The sequence below is a fragment of the Lepidochelys kempii genome, chromosome 4 (genome assembly GCF_965140265.1).
Source record: "Lepidochelys kempii isolate rLepKem1 chromosome 4, rLepKem1.hap2, whole genome shotgun sequence".
In the NCBI taxonomy this organism is placed as follows: Eukaryota; Metazoa; Chordata; order Testudines; family Cheloniidae; genus Lepidochelys; species Lepidochelys kempii.
Genome location: NC_133259.1, coordinates 57,070,367 through 57,097,003, shown reverse-complemented (window position 1 = coordinate 57,097,003; position 26,637 = coordinate 57,070,367). Strand labels below are relative to the sequence as shown.

At 39.1% G+C, this 26,637-nt stretch overlaps 2 protein-coding genes across 6 annotated transcripts in view; one reads left to right on the top strand and one right to left on the bottom strand.

The window, feature by feature from the left end:
* The window catches only part of LRBA (LPS responsive beige-like anchor protein), a 559,255-nt gene that overhangs the window by 253,995 nt on the left and 278,623 nt on the right, over positions 1 to 26,637 (top strand). The window lies entirely within an intron of this gene.
* Positions 17,740 to 26,637, bottom strand: part of MAB21L2 (mab-21 like 2) — a 37,129-nt gene continuing 28,231 nt past the window's right edge. For both annotated transcript variants that reach the window (XM_073341335.1, XM_073341336.1), the window contains one exon: positions 17,740 to 17,839. The gene's annotated coding sequence lies outside the window, so the exon portion shown is untranslated. The remainder of the gene's footprint in view (positions 17,840 to 26,637) is intronic.

The following is a 26,637-nucleotide window of genomic DNA, read 5'->3' as shown; positions in this document are numbered from 1 at the left end:
CTTTTATCTCAGTTGGGTCTTGGTCTGAGTTTGGACAAAACTGTAACAATTAGTAATGTATTTAGCAAGATTCTATTTTCAACATATTCATGAAGCTGAGTGCAGTGTATACTTTCCTATGAATTCCCAGTAAACCAGGCTACCTCATCCATTGTCATGTTTGTGGTAAATAGACATAGGAAATCCTTCTCTGGTTCTGCATGATTGAAATAAAGAATTGTTGAAAATATTTTAAATTGCAGAGGGATTCACTAATGGTGTCAGTATGAAAATGGTCCTCGTAAAAATCATATTAATAAAATCTGTCCAAATTCATGGAGCTAGGCGAAGCTGTAAAATTACATTCATTGTAGAACACAAAGTTGGCACAGTTAATGCAAATGAATGTATGTGTAATAGTTTACTGTGTACTTCAGTAGGGTAAAGAAATGTAATGGAACAGGGTAAAGGCTAGTAGCAACCATGGTAGCACTTAAGCTATATAACACTGTGTAGTTCAGAAACCACCTCATGGTGTTTGTTTATTTTATTAAACATGTATAAAGAAATTATGGAAAAGTGATCTTACAGACAGAATAAGTGAAGCTTGATTAGTTCCGAAAATCGCTGCATTCAAAGCAGTAAAAATGCAGTAGGGTGAGTCCAATGGCAGAGGGAGATCAAACTGTGGGTAGCTACTCTTTTGATTTTGTTCTCTTTAGCAGACAGTACACCTACAAATAGAACTGTAAACAATATAAAAGGGTCAACTGATAGAAATATAGCTGTTATAGTGAAAGCAAAATTTTAAAAAACTCATAAACTCATAACCTTCTTGATGCTCGATGCCGAGAGCTCTTGAAACCAAGAACAAAGTAATTAAATATAATGGTAATTAATGCAATAGGCCAGGGGTGGCCAACCTGAGCCTGAGATGAAGCCAGAATTTACCAATGTACATTGCCAAAGAGCCACAGTAATACATCAGCAGCCCCCCAACAGCGCCCCACTCTTCCCAGCGCCTCCCACCCACCAGCAGCCCTACCGATCAGTGCCTCCCCCTCCCTCCCCACACTTCCCAGTCAGCTGTTTCGTGTCATGCAGGAGACTCTGGAGGGAAGGAGGGAGGAGCAAGGGCACTGCAGGTTCAGAGGAGGGGGTGGGAAGGGCCTGTGGCAGAGCTAAGGGTTGAGCAGTGAGCACCCCCTGGCACACTGGATAAGTTGGCATCTGTTGCTCCAACCCTGGAGTTGGTGCCTCTACAAGGAGCTGCATATTAACTTCTGAAGAGCCGCATGTGGCTCCAGAGCCCACAGGTTGGCCACCCTGGCAATAGGCCATATCCTTCTAAGTGTAACATAAGTGAAGTGGAAAAAAAATAAATGGCTGATGGCACTAGATATACTGAAATGCTAGATTTGGGCTTCTACAAAAAGCAAATTTGATTTCCATCTCTTTCTCACTAGTCTGTTATGGCTCTTGATCTCTTTGAGAAAAATAATTTGAGTAACTTTTTCATAAATGTATCTACCACTTTGTGTTGGTGGTGGTATATAGACAAGTTCTACAGTTACAGTAGCTTCAGCAGCACTAAAAACAATGAGTAAACAAGTGGGTCAGACATGTAACACGCCCTCTTTGCACCCACACAACAAATCTGGTAAGTGTTTCCTACATTCTCTATCTGCCAGTGAAAACAAAAGTCCATGTTATTTTTTCATGAGATGATATCACACCTGCTCTTAGGACAATTCTATTTTGAACTGGTATATGTATGCCATGTTTTTCATATTTATAAAAACTAATTCAGAGGGAGTCTCAAGGAACTCTACAGAAGGTAAAGAAGAATGTGCCACGTGGGGAAATTTTGTAAAAATTGTGTTGAGAACAGTTTAGTCCTGACTGGATTAAGACATTTTCAGGTTTTCTTATGTTGTTCTTCATCTGTCACTTAATGTCAGTGGAGGAGGGTCTTTTCCTTTTCAGTAATCACTAAGTTCATTTTATTTGTGAGAATCTGTCTGCAGAAGTCTATGTTGTCCTCACCCTGTGAGAGGATAGCAATGGATTTCATAATTAAAATATATGGTGATTGCTCTAATCTGGTTACTTAATATGTTGCACAAGGATCCTTAAATGTACTGCAACAATGTTAAAACTTGCTTCAAAGTGCTCTGCTAGCAACAGAATTTACTACAAAAGGAAAAGAAGAATTATTATCTGATGGAGATCAGCATCATTATACTTTTGAATAGATAGTTTAAAGGGTTCAGGATGAAGCAAAGGCTTTTTAAAATATCAAAATTTAACTAGTCTGGTTCAGACATAGATGACTTGTGCCTCCCCATACTGGAAGGGAACGATCTAAAAGGGAGGACACCTGACCGCCCCATGTGTCTTCTCTGCCCAGTGACCCACTCCCCGCCCCACATTGCCAAGCTTCTTTAACAATCCATTGCACCTTGTATTTAGGTGTGACACTCTAAGTACCTTTCCCAACCAGAAGAAGAGCTCTGTCTAGCTCGAAAGCTTGTCTTTTTCACCAATAGAAGTTAGTCCAAGGAAAGATATATGTCATCCATCTTGTCTTGGAAGTCATTAATAGCTTTCTATTTCATAGTCAGTTGAGCATATAGAGCATGCAATTATGCTCTACTTGAGAGGCTGCAATCTCAGAATATTTTTCATCTGCAGCTTTTGCAAAGTATGGTGATTTGGAAAGAATCACTGGACATGGGGATTAAACCCCCAAAGTGTGATGCCTCTTCTGGGGCAATATAATTACATATATACCTGAGATGTTTTGCTTCTTTTTACAATTTGGCATCACTCTTATATCGTGGTATGGCAATAAAGTGTTATTGAATTGAACTGAAATTCATGTTTTAAGAAATCTAAAAAGAAGTAACCACAGAGTGGTATCCAGGGATTCCTCTATGCATAGAATATATCTATTGGTAACCATTGACTTTTGAAATGGAGATCATTGCAAAACGTGGCATATGGGTAAAAACGAGGAATGGCATTTGTCTCAGCATTGAGGGTGACAAACTGGGAAATGTGGGGAGGAGAAAGATAAGGATTAAGCCATTCATTGAGCAATGATTTTGTCATACAGCTTTTCACATTCATAATATTCTGAAAGGACATGGTTCCATAGGTGGCAAATCTAGCCTCCTCTGTTTAGTTAATGCGGATTGTAAGGAACATGGCACTAGATAACCGAACTGGTCAGGCATTTTCTGATGGAACATTTTTCCATTGGAAACTGAATTTGTTGAAAGCTAATTGTTGTGTGGAAGCATAGTGATTTTGACAAATTTTCATTTTGAAAAAGACACAAAATGTGTCAATAATAATGAACCATCTTGGTGTGACATTTTTGGAACGTAATGTTTTGTTTTTCATTTCATTACATTTTCAAACGTATTTCATAGCCGAATACTGTGCACCGGCATGAACCAGAAGTAGCCATACTTAACTTGTTAATGTCTAACTGAACACTGCAATGTGGTGCATCATTGGACGCCTCAAGTCAACCCCAACACCTTGGCCGCCAGTGCTGTTGCACATCGTTCCCCCATCCATTTGCCATAAGGATGCAATTATTTGTGACTATCAGAGGATTGTGGAAAATGAACATCTTCCCATTCACTAGGACCTTAACAAGGTCCCTCACCATGGCTTGAAGTTGCATAAGCCCTTTTGGATCCATACATTTAATCTTCAACAATGCAACTTCAACCGTGATGAAGCTTGGAAAGCCGAATGGAGTTTACAAGAACTTACAAATAAACAGCCCATAAAAGACCTGACATAGAAGATCCCTGGCTTCAATCTTCCACAAAGCTCCTGGGCAACCCTAAACCGCATCCGCACAAACTATGGCAGATGCAGATAGTTGCTGCACAAATGGAAAATTAAAGACTCTCCATTGTGTGACTCTGGTCATCCAGAACAGACTATAGAACATAAAACAACTCAATGCCCGATTCAAAAATACAACAGAGGCATCACAGCGATACACTGTGCTATTCCAGACGCAATTATCTGGCTTAGCCATCTGAACGTAAAATTATAGTTGTTGCTCTACATTTACATCAGCCATACAAAGAAGAAGATGATTTCAAAACTTTTTGTTTCAAAATGTATTTCATGTTATATAAAAAATCAAAATATCAGAGCCAAATATTTTGATTAACCTGAAAGAAACTTTAAGAATTTTGTTTTGTTGGAAATTTTGGGTTTGTTGCATTCTGGAATGGAAATTTTTTTGAACAATGGAATTTCCCAAGAAATGGAAAAATCCAGTTCCCCTGCCCAGATGTAGTCAATAAATGGATATAAATAAATTAGGACTGTCAAGCGATTAAAAAAATTAATTGTGATTAGTTGCACAATTAAAAAGATTAATCGCGATTAATTACACAATTAAACAATAATAGAATACCCCTTATTTAAATATTTTTGGATGTTTTCTACATTTTCAAATATATTGATTTCAATTACAACACAATGCAAAGTGTACAGTGCTCACTTTATATTTATTTTTATTATACTGTAAAAAAACAAAAGAAATAGTATTTTTCAATTCCCCCGTTACAAGTACTGTCGTGCAATCTCTTTATCATGAAAGTTGAATTTACAAATTTGAATTATGTACAAAAAATAACTGCTTTCAAAAATAAAGCAATGTAAAACTTTAGAGCCTACAAGTCGACACAGTCCTACTTCAGCCAATCACTCAGACAAACAAGTTTGATTACATTTGCAGGAGATAATGCTGCCCACTTCTTGTTTACAATGTCACCAGAAAGTGAGAACAGGTGTTCACATGGCAGTGTTGTAGCCAGCGTTGCAAGATATTTACATGCCAGATGCACTAAAGAGTCATATGTCCCTTCATGCTTCAAAACCATTCCAGAGGACATGCGTCCATGCTGATGACCAATTCTGTTCAATAAAGATCCAAAGTAGAGCGGACTGACTCATGTTCACTTTCATCATCATGAGTCAGATGTCACCATCAGAAGGTTGATTTTTCTTTTTTGGTGTTTCGAGTTCTGTAGTTTCCTCATCTGAGTGTTGTTCTTTTCAGACGTCTGAAAGCATGCTCCACACCTCATCCCTCTCAGATTTTGGACAGCACTTCAGATTCTTAAACCTTGGTTTGAGTGCTGTAGCTAGTTTTAGAAATCTCACATTAGTACCTTCTTTGCATTTTGTCAAATCTGCAGTGACAGTGTTCTTAAAACGAACATGTGCTGGATCATCATCCTAGACTGCTGTGACATGAAATATATGGCAGAATGCAGGTAAAACAGAACAGGAGACATACAATTCTCCCGCAAGGAGTTCAGTCACAAATTTAATCAATGCATTATTTTTTTAACGAGCATCATCAGTATGGAAGCATGTCCTCTGGAATGGTGGCCAAAGCATGAAGTGGCATACGAATGTTTGGCATATCTGGAACGTAAATACCTTGGAACACCAGCTACAAAAGTGCCAGTTGTTAGAGTGGAGAGAAATGTAGATAATAAACAGTGTAAATAATGAAAAATAAATTATCTTTCCCAAATGTGTTAAGGTTTGCAGTAATACGCTAAGGTACATGTTGTAAGTGTTGTGAAGAATTTTATTAAAAATATGATTTTCAGCTTGAACCTTTCATCTCTGAGAAACTCAAACACCGGCATTGTTTATACACTGCCCAGGACCTCTTTGCTAGTAAAGCAGGATCTTCAATTATTTCCTCTTCTTTGAAGCTGTGCATTGCATATGTTCCAGAGCAAATATTAAGATCTCTGTTACATTTAGCATGTAGACTGTAGGATTACTACTACTGTAGTTTGATGTCCTATTAAATAATATCTGCAAAAGTTTTGATGTGCATTTTACTTACAGGCCTCTTGCTTTTCAGATCAGGCCTCTTGCATCCGGTGAGGTGTAGTGATTAGGAAAGGGAAAATTCAGACTATCCACTCAGTGGCAATGGCTGTTACCGACACTTGTGTCCTCTCTCCATTTACTGTGCCTTTTCCCTGCTACAGTAGTGGTGGTCTGCTGCATGCTGAGCAGATGTTTCTCTTTTGCATAGTTATCATAGAGTGCCTTTATATACAAAAATCAGATTGCGCTGCTACTGTCACTTTTATCTGATGAGAGGAAATCCCACATGAATGAGGCTGGTTTTCTTTTCAGGCAGCTAAGAAATGATGCTCAGGGGCATGTATTTCTTTCCTTGATTCTGTTGCTGCTCCTTGCAAATGCCTTCTTTCTGGCATGTTTCTTCTTTAATCCCTTCTTCCCTTTTTGACCTGGATCCTTAATCCCATTGGGTTTCTTTTGAACTTTGGTTATTTCTGAGTCTTTGGTACATCTGTCTGCTCCAACTCTGAAACTTTTGTCAATGCTGCTTTTTTATTATATTCCCTTTTCACCCCTTCCTTCCTTCATTAGCTTTGAAGGGCATAAGAAAGCTTTTTGGGACTGACCATTCTCTCCAGGCCGCTCTCTTTTCTTTTTGACACTTTTTTCAATGTCTAAATCATTGTCATAGTTCACTTTTGTTTTTGCTGTGGTACCACCATGTTCACCCCAAATACTATTTCTACTGCTCCTCTTTGCAGTCATTCTTTCCTTCTGTGGCATTAATTGCATAGAAATTAATCGCTTAAATGAGGAGTGAAATAAGAATAAAATGGTGAGGGGAAGTGATATGCTGTTTCTAGTGCCCTGTCTTCCCCAGCCTTTTGCATTTGCACAGAAAAACAGCTGGGGACAACTTTATAATATTTGGTTATATCCCTTACTTCATTCCTTTTTAAATTTGTTTCTACCTGTTTTCATTTTGAGTATTTTTTTCCTTTTTATATATTCAAATCTTTTTCTGTATTAAGCCAATTCACTATTACTATCAATAAGAACAAAACTAAAATAGGATTATCTGTGTTAATGTAGCCAATGTGGGCTCATATAATAAGTTTGAAAAGTATACTTGTTTAAAACATTAGATTTCCACACATCTGTAACATACACAACATTTTTTTCTTCCTTTGTCAGAAAGTCTATTAATAGTGACTGTTGCTTATCACAGCTTGTAAAACTGTCATGTGTAAATAATGATTTTTTCATTGACAGTAGTTCTTACTTTCACTTACAAAGTAATGTGTTCAAAAGAAATGTGCAGCTATAATTAGAACAAACAAATGGAATAGGTGAACTTTGAAAAATATTGGTATGTTCATCATTAGGTGGAATTACAGTATCCTTCTGATGTGAGAGCATGTCCAACTTTATCATTTGGTGGGTGGATCTTACCCACTACAGTCTTCAAAGGCAGTTCTGAACTGAATCTAGGAGAAGTTCTGGTTCAGTTTGTAGGCACCAACCTTTTGGAAGCAATGCTAAGCTCTTCCTCAGAGTTTCCTCAAAAGACTTCTGGGACTTAGTGTATTCTTCTTCTCTTTCCTGTTCTTGTTTCTTCCTTTCCCTAGCATGTCCTCTTCCTCCCCTGCCAACCAGCAAACTAAACAAGGCCATGCGTGCCTCAGCTATATGGAGATACTCCACCTCTTCCCCCACTTACCCTTCAGCCGGGCAGTATAGGAAGTTAGGATGTGGAGGAGTAAAAAGCAGATCTAACTCACATCTGCTACTCAGTCAAGGACAGGCAGGATCAGGTGAATGGAAAGGCTCATTGTGGGCCAGTTCCTTCCACTCCAATTCTCAGAGCTCTGGCAGACATCCTGGGATATTGTCTCCTCTCCCTATATCAGGCAAAGACAAGAGCCAACGAATTGACCAAGAAGAATAAGAGAAACAAGAATTCACTTCCATCTTGGGGGTCGGGGGAGAAGAGAGGAGAGAAGTCAAAGCAACCCTGAGTCCTCCTGAGGTAGTCTCCACATAGTCTTCCAGAAGATACTGGAATGGTTTGTGATCCCTCTAGGAGAACAATCAAGGATTCTCATCTTCTCGGATTTTAAGTAGGCATTTGCAGAGAGAGTTGCTCATTGGGACCTTTAACATTCAAGAGATTATCACTCCTTTGAAAATGGAGTGACCTGGATTGGTGAAAATCCAAAGAACACTTGACAAGGAAACTAGTACGAGCCCCACAGTGGACAGCAGTTGCTACAGAGGATAGCCTGACTGGGTAGGGTGCACAGCTGGACAACTCCTGCCAAGTTCTCTGATCACAAGTGATGTCTAGGAACAGTCACAGCTGTCTTAAGCCCCGGACAATAATACTTTGGAAATGTTGCCTGTGCTGAGCAGGGGCTTTGTGCTGATACAGTTGGCTAAAGTCACCTCAGTAGCACACATCAACAACTAAGGGAAAAACAAGAGCAGGAAACTAAGGGAGGCTAAACTCTCCTTTGACTAGGCAGAATAAAATCTAAACTCAGCGACTGCATTACACGTAACTAGGATTCTAATAACTAATGTGTACTAACTCAACAGAAAAGGAATGGACTAAAATGAGTGGAGATTTAACAAGGAGGTATGTGACAGGACAGTATGCTCATTTGATTACTGGACATGTTCACCTCAGCAACATGCATCAAAAAGAGATTTTACTCTAGGAACCTACACATCAGATACCCTGGACACAGATACCCAGACACAGCAATGGCCCTGTTTGCTCCTGTATGTGCTTCCTTCTATTCTGTTACCACAGCTGGAAGGTCAGTACTACAGTCTAAAGATGCCCTGAGAGGATGATGATCTTACGACTTTGAGGAAGAAATCAAAGATGAGTTAATAGCTAGATATGGATCCAGAGTAATTGCTGTAAGTATAGAGGGACTAACCACTAGAAATTGAATTCACCAGTTGCTCTAGTCTCTGCAGAATAATTTAGAAACTGGTGTGTACACCTCTTCTAGCTGAGAGTACATGTCATAGCAGTAAGCCCTGACTGTGACCTACACAGTATGATGTTGGACATACTATGTTCTTCATGGCAGCCCCAGGCTAAGTCTCCTCAAGTTCACAGATACCCTACTTGGACCCAGAATCTCATCCTCAAGGCACTAACAGGTTGGCCTTTCAAATCAATGAATTCAGTTTCGTTGTATTTTCTCTTATTTAAAGTTACTTTGATTTTTTTTTAATTGCCATAATTTCCACAGGAAGAATGTCCAAACTCTGAGCTCTGCTCATCAAAGAGCAATACATATTTTCCACATGGACAAAATGATACTCAACATTCCACCTTCCCCTGGTCGCAATGCATAGCATTGCTGTGTTTTGGCCCCAGACGCCAGACCTGTCTATTCAAAGGAGATAACATGGTATATACTGGATGTACTTGGAGCCTTGATTAAGTATATTGAAAGCACTAAATGGCACAGCCACAATGCTTGTTCGAGGTTTATCACTTCAAATGTAATTGCAAGAAGCTTACTAGAAATCCTTACAAGTGGACTGTCAATCATGATATAGAATTGAATGTGTCTAGGAAGAATATGCAGAGATGCATGATAATTCCAGGAAGAATATTCAGAGATGCATGATGATTACTTGCTAGCTACATCCCACTGTGAAGGATGGGTTTGAATGAGAAATTGGGCATTCAGCACCAAAAAATTGAAAATTCTGTGCCAAAAGGTAGTGTTGCAATTTCACAACAACCAGGTCATTTTTCTACCTGTCTTCTTCCCAAAACCCCCAAAGACCTCTGAGGAACATCAGCTTCATATGTTGGATGTTAGGTGGGCCCTTGTCTTTTATATTGAAAGACCTAAGCCCTTCTGCAAGTCCATGCAACTCTTTGTAGCAGTAGTGGAAAGGATGAAAGGGCTACCTGTGTCATCACAAAGAATCTTGTCCTGGATAATTGTCTATATCCGAGCTTGCTACGAGCAGACAAATTTTCTGCTTCCAGCCATCGCGACCGCTCACTCCGCAAGAGCCCAAGCTTCGTCAGCAGCATTCCTTGCACTGGTACTTATCCGGGACATCTGCAGGCCTGCAACCTGGCCATCTGTGCATGCCTTTATGTCCCACTACGCCATCACCCAACAGACCTGTGATGACGCCAGTTTTGGAAGAGTAGTGTTGCAGTAGCACATCCATGAACTCCAAGCCCACCTGTCGCAGTTCACAGCAGGGCCCTCTTGGCTCCTGCCCCTGCTGTGCTGATAAAGTCACTTGAGGACTCTGGGGTTCAGTAACCACTGGTGCTTTTTCTTTACAGGTTGTGCTCCCACCACCTTTTCACCATACACTGCTTGTTTTCTTGTGTCTGCTCCACAGAAGGAAGGGCTATCACTCTTCTTCCTCTCCCCTCCACTCTTCTCCCCCCGGTTTCCTTCCCTGCAGCCTTTAGATAGCCCAGGCTAATTGGGCAGGTAGGTGTCTCCCATTCAACAATTAGGTGCAGGATTTTCTATCCAGTTCTAATTTGCTTCCCATAATAGGGGCTGGCGTGACAGAGGGCTGAGTCAGTCGTTCTTTGCCCAACACCCTGTCTCACCTCCTTTGAGGGTACTGCTTGTGGGTCACGTAGCATGGAATGGACATGAGCAAGCACTTGAAGAAGAAAAAATGGTTACCAACCTTTCATAGCTGTTGTTCTTTGAGATTTGTTGCTCATGTCCATTCCATGACCAGCCCTCCTACCTCTATGTTGGAGTTACCAGCAAGAAGGAACTGAGAGGATGTGGGTTTGGTGCCGCCCCTTATACTGGTGCATAAGTGTGTGACTCCAGAGGGTGCTAGAGCCAGCCCTATGGATACCACTAAGGGAAAAATCTTGCGCAACAGTGCACGCAGCGTGCACACACCTAGCATGGACTGGACATGAGGAACGCAGCTCAAAGAACAACAGTTACAAAAGGTTAGTAACTATTTTTTTTTTCTCTTGACTGACTGAGATGGTGTCATCTGATGCAATTTTGGCAATGTAGGACTTGATATTTTAGAATAACAATACTAGATTGCTTTAAGATATTATCCTAAGACAACATTGTGCATTAGCTTAGTTCCAGTATTTTAACTGTGACAGCGTCAGGAGGGATTTCTTTAAACGAATGAAGTTTATATAGTACATGCCATGTACTGTATAACTGAATAAACACTGATATTAACCTTTATTCATGAAAGGCAGTAATCTCAGGCTAATGCCGCACTTAACTCTGTACTTTCAAAATGATTTGCCTGATCTGATAAATTATGCAGTCTTTCATTTTGACCTTGTAACCCTGTAGAGTTTACTCTAACTGACTCCATAGTATTTGCCACATTAGGAGTATAATGACTGTAACCAGTTCTTGTGCTATAATTCTTTCCACAGGGAAAGTAAACACTGGGATGTGAAAATTTATTGATTTAATTATGAGATGTGAAGACAGTGCCATTTGAAAAGTGTTTTAGGGATTAGGTTGTTACTCCTATTTTGTTGATCAAAAAAAGGAAAAAATGTAAAATCTATAAACAAGGGAGCAAGTAAGTACTGGCAAATAAAAATCCCTCTTTTTATTGTATGCTAAAATATACCATCAAGTATTAGCCAGGGGGTTGTTTCAGTAAAAAAAAAAAAAAACAAACCCACACATTAAAGCTCAGCAATTGTACCTAGAGCCCAGACCAAGGTAACTTATACCCTAAAAGGCAATCTTGAAAGTACATTATGACTTATGAAGAAAATAATTTTTGTATTGTGAGAGTGCATCGAAGAGTGTCCAGACTTAGTTTATTACTAACTTTTTGTTAAAGATGAACAGAACTGATGATAGTACAAGTTGCTTTATTACATAAACAGTAAAAGGGAGAGTACCAGGAAAGGGAATGGAGCAGAACTGAGCCACTATAAATTACTGGTTGCAGTATATGCAAATACCCTTATTAGATTATATCAGTGATTTATTTTTAATCAGTTCATGCCACTTGGTCAATTTTAACTCAGATACTTTTTTTTAATGTAAAAAAACTGCTGTTGTATGAGAATGTCTGAAGGGCTATTCCAGAGTCTCTATTTGAAGGGATGTGGGTATTCAGGTGCACAGTCAAGAGAAATAGAACTGTAAACTAAATTTGTGGGGTGGGGTGATGTAAGCTAGTGGTCAAAATGACATCTGCTGTCATTAGTGCCTTTGAATTTGTAGAATCATAGAAATGTAGGGCTTGAAGGGACCTTGAGAGGTCATCAAGTCCAGGTGCCTCTACTGAGGCAGGACCAAGTAAACCTAGACTGTCCGTGATAGGTGTTAGTCCAACCTATTCTTAAAAACTTCAGGGGTTTCCACTGCCTCCCTTGGAAGCCTGTTTCAGAATTTAACTACCCTTATAGTTACAAGGCTTTTTGTAATATCTAACCTAAATCTCCCTTGCTACAGAAATAAGACGATTACTTCTTGTCCTACCTTCAGTGGACATGGAGAACAATTGATCATAGTCCTCTTTATAACAACCATTAACATATTTGAAGGTTATTATCAGATCTCCACTCGATCATCTTTTTTCGAGACTAAATGTGCCCAGTTTTTAACCTTTCCTGATATGACTGGTTTTCTAAACCATTTGTCATTTTTGTTACTCTACTCCAGGGGTCGGCAAACTTTTTGGGCCGAGGCCACATCTGGGTGGGGAAATTGTATGCAGGGCCAGGGCACGGGGTTGGGGTGTGGGAGGGAGTGCAGGGTGCAGGAGGTGGTGCGGGGTGCAGGAATGGGCTCAGGGCAAGGGATTGGGGCAGAGGAGGGGTGTGAGGTGTCTGAGGGAGCTCAGGAAAGGGGGTTGGGGTGCAGGAGGGGTGCAGGGTGCGACGGGGGCTCAGGGCAGGGAATTGGGGTGCATAGGGGTGCAGGCTGCTTCTGAGAGTGGCACGAGGCCTGCAGCACCATGGGGGGCAATGCTGCGGGCCGGATCCAAAGCCCTGAAGGGCCGGATCTGTTCTGCGGGCCATAGTTTGACCACCCCTGCTCTACTCTGTACTCTTTCCAGTTTGCCCGCATCTTTTCTAAAGTGTGGTGCCCAGAATTGGACAGAGTACTCAAGCTGAGGCCTTACCAGTGCTGAGTAAAGAGGAACAATTACTTCCCATGTCTTATATAGGACACTGCTGTTAATACAGTCCAGAATGACACTAGTCTTTTTTGCAATTGCATCTCACGGTTGAGACGTATTCAATTTGTAATCCACTATAAATCCCCCATGTATAAATGGCCATGTGCTTTGGATGGAAACTGATTCCATCATCAGAATGCAAGAAGATGGACACTGGAAGGCAAGCGAAACAAGGCCACCCGAAAACAACATAGTGAAGAGCTGTGGAAGCTGAGCTGAAAAATCTGGGGCACAGCTGGGGAAACATTGAAAGACTTGCCAGAAACAGACATGACTGAAGGAGCTTCGTCGCTGCCCTAAATGTCAGAGGCATAATGGGAACATGATGAAGATGATGATAAATCCCCCAGATCCTTTTCAGCAGGCCTACCACCTAGCCAGTTATTTCCCATTTTGTGGCTGTGGATTTGATTTTTCCTTTCTAAATTAAATACTTTGCACTTGTGCTTGAATTTCATGTTGTTGATTTCAGACCAATTTTCCAATTTGTCGTAGTCATTCTGAATTTTAAGCCTGGCCTCCAAAGTGCTTACAGTTCCTATCAACTTGATGTTAACTGCAAATTTTATAAGCATGCTATCTGCTCCATTTCCCAAGTAATTAATTGACTAGAGCTGGTCGCAGGACTGACTCCTGTGGGACCCACTATATACATCCTCTGTTTGACAATGACCCATTGATAACTGCTGTCTGAGTACCATCTTTCAATCAGTTATGCACCCACCTTATAGTAATTTCAGCTAGACCACTTTGTTTGTTTAGGAGAATGTCATGTGGGACTGTGTCAAAAGCCTTACGCAGATCAAGATATATCACAGCTACTGCTTCCCTGCATCAACTAGACCAGTAGCCCTGTCAAAGAAGGAAATTAGGTTTGTTTGGCATGATTTGTTCTGGACAAATCCATGCAGGCCATTGCTTATAACCCTGTTATCCTCTAGGTGCTTACAAAATGATTGTTTAAAAATTTTGTTGTATCTTGCCTGCTGTTGAAGTTACACTGACTGGTCTATAATTCCTGGGTCCTCTTTGTTCCCCTTTTTAAAAATAGGTATTGTTTGCCCTTTTCCTGTCCTGTGGGACCTCACCTATCCTCCATGATATCCATGATCTCCTCGTGGATATCCATGATCTCCTCGTGGATATCCATGATCTCCTCGTGGATATCCTCGTTAATATTAATTGTGTTGTGTATCTGGTCACCAGTCCTTTTAGTGAAAACTGAAGCAAAATAGGCATTAAACACTTCTGCTTTCTTTATGTCTCCTCTTATTAGCTCTCCTTCCCATGAAGTAGGGTACCTATGCTTTCCATCATCTTTCTCTTGGTCCTAATAGATTTAAAGAATCTCTTCTTACTGCCTTTTCTGTCCCTTGCTAGGTGTAACTCATTTTGTGCCTTAGCCTTTCTGATTTTGTCTCTGTGGTTCTGCTGCTCTGTTGTACTCCTCCTTAGCAATTCATCAGTGTTCCCATTTTTTATAGGATTCTTTTTTGATAATCAGATAATTAAAGAGCTCCTGATGGAGCCATTTTGGCCTCTTACTAGTCTTCCTATCTTTTCTTTGCATCAGTTGGCAGTTGTGCATTTAATATTGTCTCTTTGAGAAGTTGCCAGCTGTCCTGTACTCCTTTTATCCCTTTAGGTTTTCTTCCCATGGGACCTTACCTGCTAGTTCTCTAAGGGCTAGTCTACACTAGAAGTGCTACAGCAGCACAGCTGTACTGATGCAGCTGTACCACTGCAGCGCATCTGGTGAAGACACTCTAGGCCAACAGGAGAGAGCTCTCCCATTGGCATAATAAAACCACTTCCGCAAGCGGCAGTAGCTATGTTGGGGGAAGAAACTCTCCTGCAAACATAGTGCTGTCCATACTGGTGCTTAGGTCAGTGTAACTTACGTCGCTTGGGGGATGGCTTATTCACCCCCTGAGCGACATAAGATATACTGATTTAAGTGGTGTGTGTACAAGCCCTAAGTTTGTTACAGTCTGTGTTTAAGTCCATTGTCCTTATTCTGCAGCTTTCACTCCTCCTTTTCCTTAGAACCATGAAAAGGATTCTAGCCACTGCTTCAAGCATCCCCTGCAATTGTGAAACCACTGGTTGATGGCACCCATTAATGCCTCTGAGCATAAAAATATCCCACTGACTTCTGCTCAGCCTTCCAATAGTTTAATATGTTGACACCCTGAATGACTTCTCACCCAGAAGGAAAGAAGAATAATGGTGTTGCAGGGAAGAGGGCATTGGGTGCTGGGAGATGGAAATGAAGGCATGCACAGAGACCCTGGCATGGGGGAAATGGGGCACACAGAACTGCTAGTTGGGGAGGAGAAGAGTGGGGGACTGTGGTATGGGGGAAAAGAGGAGGCACATAGCCCCTATCATAGGAGGGCAGTGAAAATGGGAGTATGGAGAGGAGACAGAGCACCTAGCATGGGGAGAAAGGAATAATGAGTGTTCACACAGGGATGAGAATGGAGGAAGTGGGGAATGGAGGGAACACAGAATCCCTGGTGGAGGGAGATTCTGAGAGCCAGTAAAAGAAAAAGGTGCTTGGGGGAAATAGGGGTGCACACAGAGCCCCTGCCATGGGGAGAGAAGAGGGCAAACAGAGCCCCTGGTAGGGGGCAGATTGGGAGGAATTAGAAGCTATAGAGTCCCTGAAATAGAGGAGGATGGGAGAGTGGCAGGGAGCTTGTGTGGGATGGTGGGGGAAATGGAGCCCTGGTGTGTGCAATAAATTTGGCCTACACAAGCTGTGAAGTATACTGTACTACGTTATATCGAATGCTTATCTGTGACTTATTTTATAAGTCTCAATACTCTGATCTGCTTGTTCAACACTGGTAACTAGATTATAATGCAGTCTTCCAGTACTCAGAGATTTTTGTTTTACATAACTGATAAAAGCTCTTCCTCTTTTGGGATCTTTGATACTGTTGGAAACAACTTGCTGATTTAACTGTGGATGTGGCAGGAGGGGCCAGAGTTGCTTTATGGTAGCTTTTCTGTTTTCTCATGGAGCAATTCCAGAAGTTTGTGTTGGGCAATTGCTCTTGCTATGAGGGATCTTGTTTATGGTGTCCCACAGTGCCTGAACTATCCACCTTTGTTTCAGCATATGTGAAATTGCTGGAGGAGATTATGAAGTGGGCCATTTGTTTCATTGGCTGAGCAAAGCAAGGCTTTATGTTCAACTTTATGGCATTTCTCTGTTTGTCTGTAACACTAACTTTTGAGTGTTGTATCTGATCGATTCCAAAATTTCACAGAACGTTGTAGACATCAGTGAGCAGAATCCTGTTGATTTTGGTGAAAACTGGAAAATCGGAAGGAGGGAAATGGGGGGACATATAAAGTCCCACACATGTTTAACTCCTTCTGTAATTGTTTGTAGATTAAAGAACCAACTAGTTGATGCTATTTGATAGAAAATTACCTCCTAACTAAAATAGTTATACCAGTACAAATTCTCTGTGTTGAACAGCCCTAAAAGCAATATTAACTATAGTGAGAGAAGACCACAGTATTGTTTAATTATGTTAAAGTATTTGGCAAATTGTTGTTTAAGTGTTGACTAAGTACTTCATGATTATGTACTTGTATTGATGATATTGTAAGATAGTCCCTCTAGAGCAATGTTTCTCAGCCCATGAGGTATGACTTTTCCTTCTGGCTCCCAGTTCAAGTCTCCTTGCCCTCCCAGCCCCAATCTCTAACATCTCCAGTGTTAATTGCTTCTTCCCCTCCCACAAGGTTCCTTGTTCCAGTCTACTACCCCCCCATTCACCCTACAGGTCTGACTCCTGTTCCTTCTTCATTTGAATTGGGCAGCTTCTGGCCCCCTGTTGACTGGGCCCAGCGGAAAGTAGAGGAGAGATGAGCTCCCTATGTTCAGTTGAGGTGTCCAGATCTGGCACAGCCATGAGCAGCTCAGAGTTATAATTGCACTGAAAGTCCTGCTCAGTCCTGAGTTGGAGCATGCTTAGCAAGATGGAATATTCCAGGAATTCAGCTCTAAAAATATAAGAAGTCCCTACTGAGTTTGTGCGGACTGAGATTTTTCAAAGGCTTATGATTTGGCCATATTGGGGCAGATTTTCACAGGGACGGTAAAAGGCACATCCCTGACAAGGGCCACTGCTTGCCAAAGTTCAAGTCCATAAAAGCACTAGAATTTTTCAAATAAAAGGTCTCCAGAATTTTTTAACGTGGGCATAAATGTCTTTTTCCCTACCTAGCCTTTTTCTCAGAAATAGCCCGGAAAATTCAGCCTGAGGCAGACACCCTGCATGGAAATTTCAGCCCAAACGGTTAAAGTAGGGAGAGTTATTAGCAATTGAAAACAGGTTTTATAAACGGGAAGTGTCATGGCAACCTTAAAAATATAAAGTGTACCAACCCTACCTATAATATAGTGCATATAACTAACCTTTTAAAATATATATTGTGCAACAAAACTTTGCTAGTTCTTTGTATGAATAAGAACAATTTTGAGACGCCGACTATTCAGTGAGCGTTTCAGTGTTTTATCAAGTGGGCAGGGATGTTTTGTTCAGATTTCCATTGTGGTCTCTGACACTTGTCAATGATTTCTGCAGTGTTTTAAATCATATAAGTGCCCCCCAAAACCTTTGTATTGAACTCATTTAATAAATTACAAGTTAATAAGCACAGACATGATTTTTCAGAGTGAGGTGTCAGTAGGCAGATCTTCAGGTTGCAGCAATGCATGGAGAAAAGGAAAGTTCAGAAGTCAGAGTCCAAGATTCTGGATCTGAAAAGCAGAAGAGAAATGGATGAACTAGAGATACAACAAAAGAGTACTTCACTATCAAAATAAGTAATATTTCTTTATCAATTAAAGACTATTAAAATATACCCAGCTATTGATATACTTCAGGCGGGGGGGTGTGTGTGCGCACGCACGCACGCACAATTATGCAGTATTTAAGAGATTTGATAGAACTGTTGCTACATGAGAAGAAATAAGAGCTGCCAGTAGAAGAACAATTAAACATAACATAATTTCCTAATTTACTACATAAGCAGTTGCTATTGTTGCACAAAGAGGTTGTGTGATTGTGAACTGTGGGAGGCAGGAAGGTGTAAATAGGATAAGAGGCAATAAAGTAAAACAAACCTCTACAACCTGATGTAGTATTTGAAGTGCAGTTGGACCACCAGACAGAGCGCGGCTAAAGAGGGGGTAGTGTTCGGAGGATTGCGTGGTCAGTGTCAAATGTTGCAGCAAGGTCAAGTAAGATTAGTAGTTTGGAGAAGCCATGGCCAGTTGAATAGCAGAAGTTATTGAGACACCATGAGTGGGGAGGTCTGGATGGTATGGCAGCTGGGATGGATAAAGGATTCAGTGAGGTGTTTTGATAGCAATTTACTTTTCCAGTATGTTGCTCAGAAAAGGTAAGTTGATTGTGGACTGGTTGTTTTCAACCAGTGTTGGTTTTGTCATGTACTAGAGAAAAGTACAATCAGTCTTAATTTGATTTCTCACTTTCATGACTTTGTATAAAGTCTTGCAGTTTTGGAACAGGATAGTGTTTGTATGAAGATCTTATTTTTAAACATTTAAATGAGGGTCCTTGCATCCTTAAGTGTTGAGTAGTTCTCAACATTGATTTAAATCAGATTCTTTAATATGGTTTTGTTTCCTTGTTGGTGTAAGACAGACAAGACTTCAACAATGCTGTTGAGTTGAACTTGGGTGGGGAGGTCTTTGCTACAGTTTGTCATTAATTCCATATAAACCTACTTTCTATAAAAGTGAGTTAATGACTTGCTGATAGATTTTATCTTTTTTGCGGTTTTTAAAATTTGCTTAGAATAGCTTTTGTTCAATAATAAGGAATAAATAAAGGAAGGTAAACTTTTTAAGGTTAGACTTAATAGCTAAAACAAAAAGCTTAAGGAACTACAATGCTTGTGTGGTTAATACTGTTCAATGTATTAATATGAATTTTTATAAAAAAATACTGTGATCACCGTCAATTTTAAATGGTTAGGGTTAGCATAACCTGAAATCTAGGGACAGAAAATGTTGCTATCAGTAACATTCTATTTTGTGGTGAAATGAAAGCTTATAAAATCATATTTGTTACTATTAGTATGTTTAGAGGGCATAAGTAACAGGTTAAGGGGGAGGAGAAGTCAAAAATATAACAAGTACTTCATATCATTTTCTTTCAACCTTAACACTTCACCATGAACATTATAAATGACTCTTTCTCCTTTAGGAACTGACTTGCTTTAGAATGATGTATGAAATAATGTGTGTTTTGCATGTCCTGTTTGTAATGATAAAGGTCATATAGTATCATTTACATAATCTCCAGCCAGAAATGAACTCCAGCAATATCTTCTGTATAACATATACATTATCTGAGGTTTAAAACTCTCATTATTCATGAAAGTTAATTTTACAGTGGGTGTGAATGATCTATCTTATGGCTGCTTTTTTGATCATTCTATAAAATAATATGGAGCAAAGCCTGCACAAATAGCAGGAAAACCAGTAAAGAGTGATGCATTTGCCTGACTCTCTGTATACCCGATTGGATCTTGATTGATGGCAATCATTTGTCTTTGTCAAAAAAAGGAGAAAAATTCAGACATTGAAATAAGAGTGCTATCAAACTTTCTACAATGGCAGAAAGATTCTATTAATGTGGCCTCAGAGTATTAACTGTCTCTGTTGGGAAATGATAAAGAATGTTAATTTTTTTTCTGGAGCATGTTTAAGTGTAAAATGCATTATTTTGTCTACGTGGTAAGACTAAAAGTGGCATACTTCAGATTTATAACATGCTGGAATTAGAAGTAAAAACAAAACAAAACATAAATTAGAAAAAATAGAAAAGAGAAATAAAAAGCCTAATAGGATAGCTTAATCCTTCTGATTTTGATTTCTCCACAAAACAATAAAAGTTTAAGTAGCATAGTGTCGTAAAATCCTTAATGCTGCATTCCATTTGATATTGGAGCTTTGAAGACTAACTTCAAAGAAGGCTGAACAAGAACCAAAGAAAAAGATATAAAATAAACAAAAATTGGAAAACTTAGTCATGGAAATCCTTTTTTATGTCAAACCTAAGAATACTGACCTACTACTTTAAAGGGACTTTAAGTCAACTTCCTCATTAATTAAGCTTAAACTTCTAGAAATAAAAAGCATGTGGTTGTGGGTAGTTGTGTGTTCTTTGTTTTTTTTTAAATAAAGTGTGATATATGACAAAACAGTGCTGGGAGCAGTAGAATATTTTTCCTACATATAAAGGAAGGAAAGACTTCCAGTAATTACTTGGTTTGCCATATCACATATGTTCTGTGGAATTTTATTATACAGTTGTTATCAGTTCTAGCTCTTTTAAAGTAAATATTAGAGTAGAGGTCTAATTACTAAAATACTAAAGTTCCAAAATTATTAACATAGCCCACTTGGCTCAATAAATACCGCTACTTCAGTCTAGTAACATTACCGCCAGGTTGTTTCTAAATTCTTAAGGCATATAGTTGAAAAATAAATGTTTATTCATTAGTGTTTACTATTCCATTGATAAACATTTAAATGGCTGAGAGATTTTATTGTAAAAGACAGCTGAAAGAGCGGCAAGGTCTAGTGGTTTCAGAACGAAATTGGGAATCTGTAACTAGAGAGTTCTAATACTAGTTCTTGCTCAAGGGCACAGAGGACTTTAGTGTAAGTCTTTCTACACAAACATCTTTGTAAAAAAAAAAAAAAAAACGTCCTGGCTTTGTGCTTTCAACAGTGCAGCTCCTCCTGTGGTGTAATTGAGGTTGCCAGGGTATGCCACTTATCAGTGTTTTAACACCATGTTGCCTGTTCCTGCTCAGGAAAAACTCTTGGCGACATGGCTGTTAAAATGCCAGTAACTTCTGGTGGTTACTCAGACTGTTGCTGCTCCTGCACAGATGATGGTACAGTTCTGGGTTGTTGTTTTTTTTTATTTAATAGTAAATGCTAGTGTAGACAAGGCCTCTAATCCGCAGTATCCCATCTGTAAAATTAGAGATACCTGCCTCTCTACCTGACTGCAAGATCAGTTCATGTTTGGGAAGTTCTTGGAAAATGTAAGTGCTGTATACTAATATCGGCTACTTGTCAAGTGCCCCAAAATACACTAAGCAACTTGCAAAATAAGTAGAGGAAGAGTCCATGCCCCATAGAACATAACTTTGTACATAGTATCAGTTGTCTACACAATGAGAATGTGTCTTCCAGTTTATTAAGGGTTTGTGTAAATGGTTTCTGATGATTGAGGGAAGTTTATGGATAGATTTTGATTCTGTATGCATTTCTACAGCACCTTTCACTGCAGTTTCTGAGCTCTCATAATTCTGCTTAACACTCTAATGTTCTTTACATATTGAAAGTGCTGTACAAACATAACAAATTCTCAAAGCACTTCTTTGGGGTAGAAAATGTTATCCCTGTTCTGCAGAGGGGAAAATGAGGTAGAGAGGTGAAGTGACTTTCCCAAGGACATGCAATGAGTCACTGACTGAGCTGGCATTAGAATCCAGAACTCCCTGATTCCCAGTTATTGATTCATTCCTCCAGGCTAATGTTGCCACAACATAATAACTGCAAAATGATTATTGCAATATCTACTGCAGATGAAGCCCAAAAAAGTGAACAGAATATAAAAATGCCAGATACCACTGTGATACACAAACCTAGAAACAAGGACATTTTGGGTTAAGATTTTCACATAGATTTTAATCCTACTGCTTAAGGTCTCAAGCATTCGAACTCATACACTATAAGGTTCTCTATCAGTGTATGCCACACAGCACTTTAGATGCTTCTTTAGGAATTAATTGTAATAGCTGGTACATGTTGTAGTCACTCCATGTATGATGCATACTGGGGAGATAAATATTTCCCTAGCAGGAGTGTGTACTATAAAACACTGTGTTTCATAGATTCGTTCATTCCAGGGCCACAAGGAACCACCATTGTGATAATCTAGTCTGACCTTCTACATAATACAGGCCATAGAAATTTCCCAAAATAATTCCCAAGCATATCTTTTAGAAGAACATTCAATCTTGATTTTAAAATGGCCAGCGATGGAGAATCCACCACAACCTTCAGTCAATTGTTTCAGTGGTTAATTACATGCACTGTTAAAAATGTACACCTTATTTCCAGTCTGAAATTGTCTAGCTTCAACTTTCAGCCATTGGATTGAGTTATACCTTTCGCTGCTAGATTGAAGTTTCCATTATCAAATATTTGTTTCTCATGTAGGTATTTGTAGACTGTAATCAAGTCACCACTTAACCTTTTCTTTAAGCTAAATATATTGAGCTCCTTGAGTCTCTCACTATGAGGCATATTTTCTAATCCTTTAATCATTCTTGTGACTCTTCTCTGAACCCTCTCCAATTTATCGACATCCTTCTTTATTTGTGGATGCCAGAATGGGACACAGTATTCCAGCAGCAGTCACGTAAGTGCCACATACGGAGGTAAAGTAACCTCTCTACTCCTCCTTGAGATTCCTCTGCTTATGCATTCCAGCATTACATTAGCCAGCTTTTGGCCACAGTGTGACACTGGGAAGGCTCACGTTCAACTGATTATCCACCACAAGCCCAGTTTTTTTTCCAGTCACTGCTTCCCAGGACAGAGTCCTCCATCCTTTAAGTATGGCCTACGTTCTTTGTTCCGAGATGTATAAGTTTACATTTAGCCATATTAAAAAGCATGTTTGCTTGCCTGCTGCTTATCAAGCAATCCATATTGCTCTGTATCATGATCTGTCCTCATTATTTACCATTCCCCCATTTTTGTGTCCTCCAGTCAGTGATGATTTTGTTTTCTTCCAAGTCATTGACAAAAAATGTTAGTGTAGGTTCAAGAACCAATCCCTGTGGGACCCCACTAGAAACACACCCACTCGATGAATATTCCCCATTTACAATTACATTTTGAGAGCTGTCATTTAGCTAGCTTTTAATCCAGTTATTGTGTGCCATGTTAATTTTATATCCTTCCAGTTTTTAATCAAGATATCCTGCAGCACCAAGTCAAATTATATTACATCAAATACATATGTTGATCAGTCCTTTTTGCTCAAAAATAATTTACAAAAATTGTTGGGCAATACCAAATGTTTTGGTAAGTTATCCTTAGGTATTTGTTGCTGTGATTTGTTGCTTACTCTTACAGATTCACACATGTATTTCATTTCCAAAGTCCAGCAACATGATTCCCTATAAATTGGGTGCCAATTTAGATGAAAGACATCCTCCTTGTGAAAACCATAGTCTCTTATCCCTTTTAGTGACTAGTACAACAAAGAATAAATCTTAATGGTGCAAATGAAAATGAATACTGATGATCTTAAGAAGTTATAACAGAAGATCTGATATCATACTAGTAATTTTGTCATTGGTGTTTAAAGTGACTTCTGAATTCTGATTGGGGGTTGAGTTGGCATAGTACATATATGCAGCCACTAGCCGTTCATATTTTAACTAAAGATTAAGAATAAAATAATTCATGAAAATAAACTACTGAATTAAAAGTCATGTATCATTCCTTTCCCTTAATATAAACATTTACCTTAAAAAGAATATACTCTAAAATTCTGATTTACCAAACTCTGGTTAATCAAAATTCTCAGGAGTTGTATTCAAAAAGTCTGTGCTTCCACCCTTGCATATTGAAGATGATGTTGGCCAGCTTTGTAGATTAGCTAGCTTTAAAAGATCAATGCTGATTGGAGAACAGGCTATTCTACAGCCAACCAATCATTATCTCTTCACTGTTACCTAGGTTTGGGGAAATCCTCAGTGTAGTCTTTTCAAAATGCATAGGCGACTCCTCTGTCTTACTGAACCCAGTCTTTCTAAAGGCTTCCAGCATCCTCCATCTCTGGGATTTTGGAGTCATGCTGTATTGAACAAACATATGAAATACAAACTGAAACTTGAATTTTCTTAAAATAGCAGAGCAATATTTCTTCAATTATTTTTGTGGCTCAAGTCTGCTGATGGGTGGAAGTTGACAAGTTAAACATAGCCATCAGAAGTAGTCTTTGTATATATGTTCATTTTCAAAGGGACACAAGGTCTACATTATGTACACAAACAAGAATAAGAAGATAATGCCTGTGCAAGTCTTGATCAGTTTTCCAATGGTTTAGTAGGTCTCTCCTTTTGTTGCATAAACATAGATGCTTGCTAGGAGTTAATTCAGTCTGAAGATGATGAATTGCCCTCCCTTACTTGACATGATGGGGAATCAAAATTATTCATTAGTTTAAAAAAAAAATCAGTTTCTTCTGGGGTATCTCCTCCAGTAATGCTATCTAACAGTCCTCTCTTGTAGGTTCTCACTTTGATTACCAACTGGCTGTTTATATGGCTATTTATCTAGCCATAAACCCCAGAAGCACCATTCTTTTCATATTCTACTTCAGTCTTCTCTTCACCTAAACTAAGATTTATTTCTAAGTCTGTCATATATGCAAGATATTTGTTTATGCTTGACTAGAATTACCTTACTTTCAGATGTGTCCATGGAAAAAATATTTCCTATATTTAAAGAACTAAATTGAGGATGAAATATGTCTGATCTTATAGCAGCGTTAGGAGCATTAATAAAGCTTCAGCAACTAACTTAGAAATGAGAAAAAATATTGTTTGTAATTTTTGTATAGTATTGGACAGTCCTGAATTTCTAGCCTAAATAGAGAACTAGTATTTTATGGTAAAATTAACTTCAGTTCTTCTGCAAAAGTGTTCCTAGACCTTTTATTTCTTCCAGTGGAAGGAGGGTTACTGACATGCCGTTTGCTTACACTTGTGCCAACCCTGCTGTGTGGCTCCATCTAGTTTCTTTTATCCCCCATGTTTCAGGTGCTGAGCAGGAAAAAGTGTTCCATAGGGCCTCCAGTATCTTGGGCAGGGGAGAACATTCATGGTTATTTCTTCAGCTGAGTAGTTACGGAAGATATGGGGCCTTATATATAATCATAAGATATAGATAATTATACACACACAAACTAGAGCTGGTTTTATATTTTAAATGTGTTTTTGATTAAAGAATGAGAAATAGCCAATTTTCACCAAATTTATCAGGTTTTTCACAAAAAAAAGAGAGCTCAAAATTGTCCATTGTTGAAATGCCATTCCCACAAAAAATTCGTTTTGTGTTGCAAACTCATTAACTTTTGAAGAAAAATGTTGACAAAAAATGAAAAAAGTTCTCATTTTCATGAAAAATTTTCATGGGAACAAAAAACTTCCTGACCAAATCTATGGAAGGCAAGATTCCATTCATTTAAAAATATAGCTATTTTCCTTACATACTAAGTGTTTTAAATTTCAGCTTGAGAGATTTTTTTCCCTTACTTAGAGACTGCACTTATGCTGGTCTGTTCAATTTTGTATTAGCTATAACACTGTATTGTGTATATGTACAGTGTTGAAGGTTTTCTCCCTATACTGTGCATTTGCTCATAGGTGTGAATGTGTATAGATATCAAACACAATAATGTTTGTGATAAAATAACTTGGATTATTAAAACTGATTTCCTGCTATAATTAAGGTAAATATTAGTTAATTCAGCATAGGAGGACATAATAGCCTGATAAAGTGTGTTCTAATAGAGCTTTGAAGTCATTTTATGTACCTTATTAACTAGTGTTGAGTTTGTCTCAAAAGACAGGAATTTTGTTCATTTACATTGGAAAATACACATTTTAAAATCTCATCTGTTTTTCAATTTGAATGTGGTAATCTGCAAACAGGTACTTAATGTTATGACCGAACAACAAAAACTTACGAATATTCAGGTCACCATAATGACCCATTTGGGGGTATGACAGTATAGGGTGTGATGTAATATACCTAAATTACTACATAAAGATGAGCCCAATAAATTACAAGTGACAGTGTCTTCAACAAGTGACAGCATCAAGAAATTACATACAGAAAGAACTAATATTGCATACGGGGAAATACAAGGGATGGTATAGTTGTTACAGAGAGAATGTTTTGTTCTCCCATTCATGCTTATGGAGTTAAGTGGATAACTCATGCATATGAGGCATTTCCTAGGTGAGTCCCTAAAGATATCTCCCCTTTCTCCTTTTCTGTATCCCTATCATTTTGTTTTGTGATGGTTAACTGCTACATAATAAATATGCATATATCTGATTCTCGAGCACATAGAAGGAATCCTCCATTCTGGAGATCAAACTAAGGCTAAACAAATTGCTGAAACTTTTTATTTTGGCCCTTAAAATGCTACTCTCCTATAAACACTGGAATTGCATCACAATCTAAGGCTTTGTTTACATTACCGCTTTTGTCAGTAAAACTTTTGTCAGTCAGGGGTATTAAAAAAACAACACCACCCCCCTGACCAACGTAAGTTACATTGACAAAAGTGCAGGTGTGGACAGCACTATGTCTGTAGGAGAGGCTCTCCTGCCGACATAGCTAGCACTGCTCATTGGGGGTGGTTTAATTATGCTGGCTGGAGAGCTCTCTCCTGCTGGCAAAGAGCGGCTACACTACAG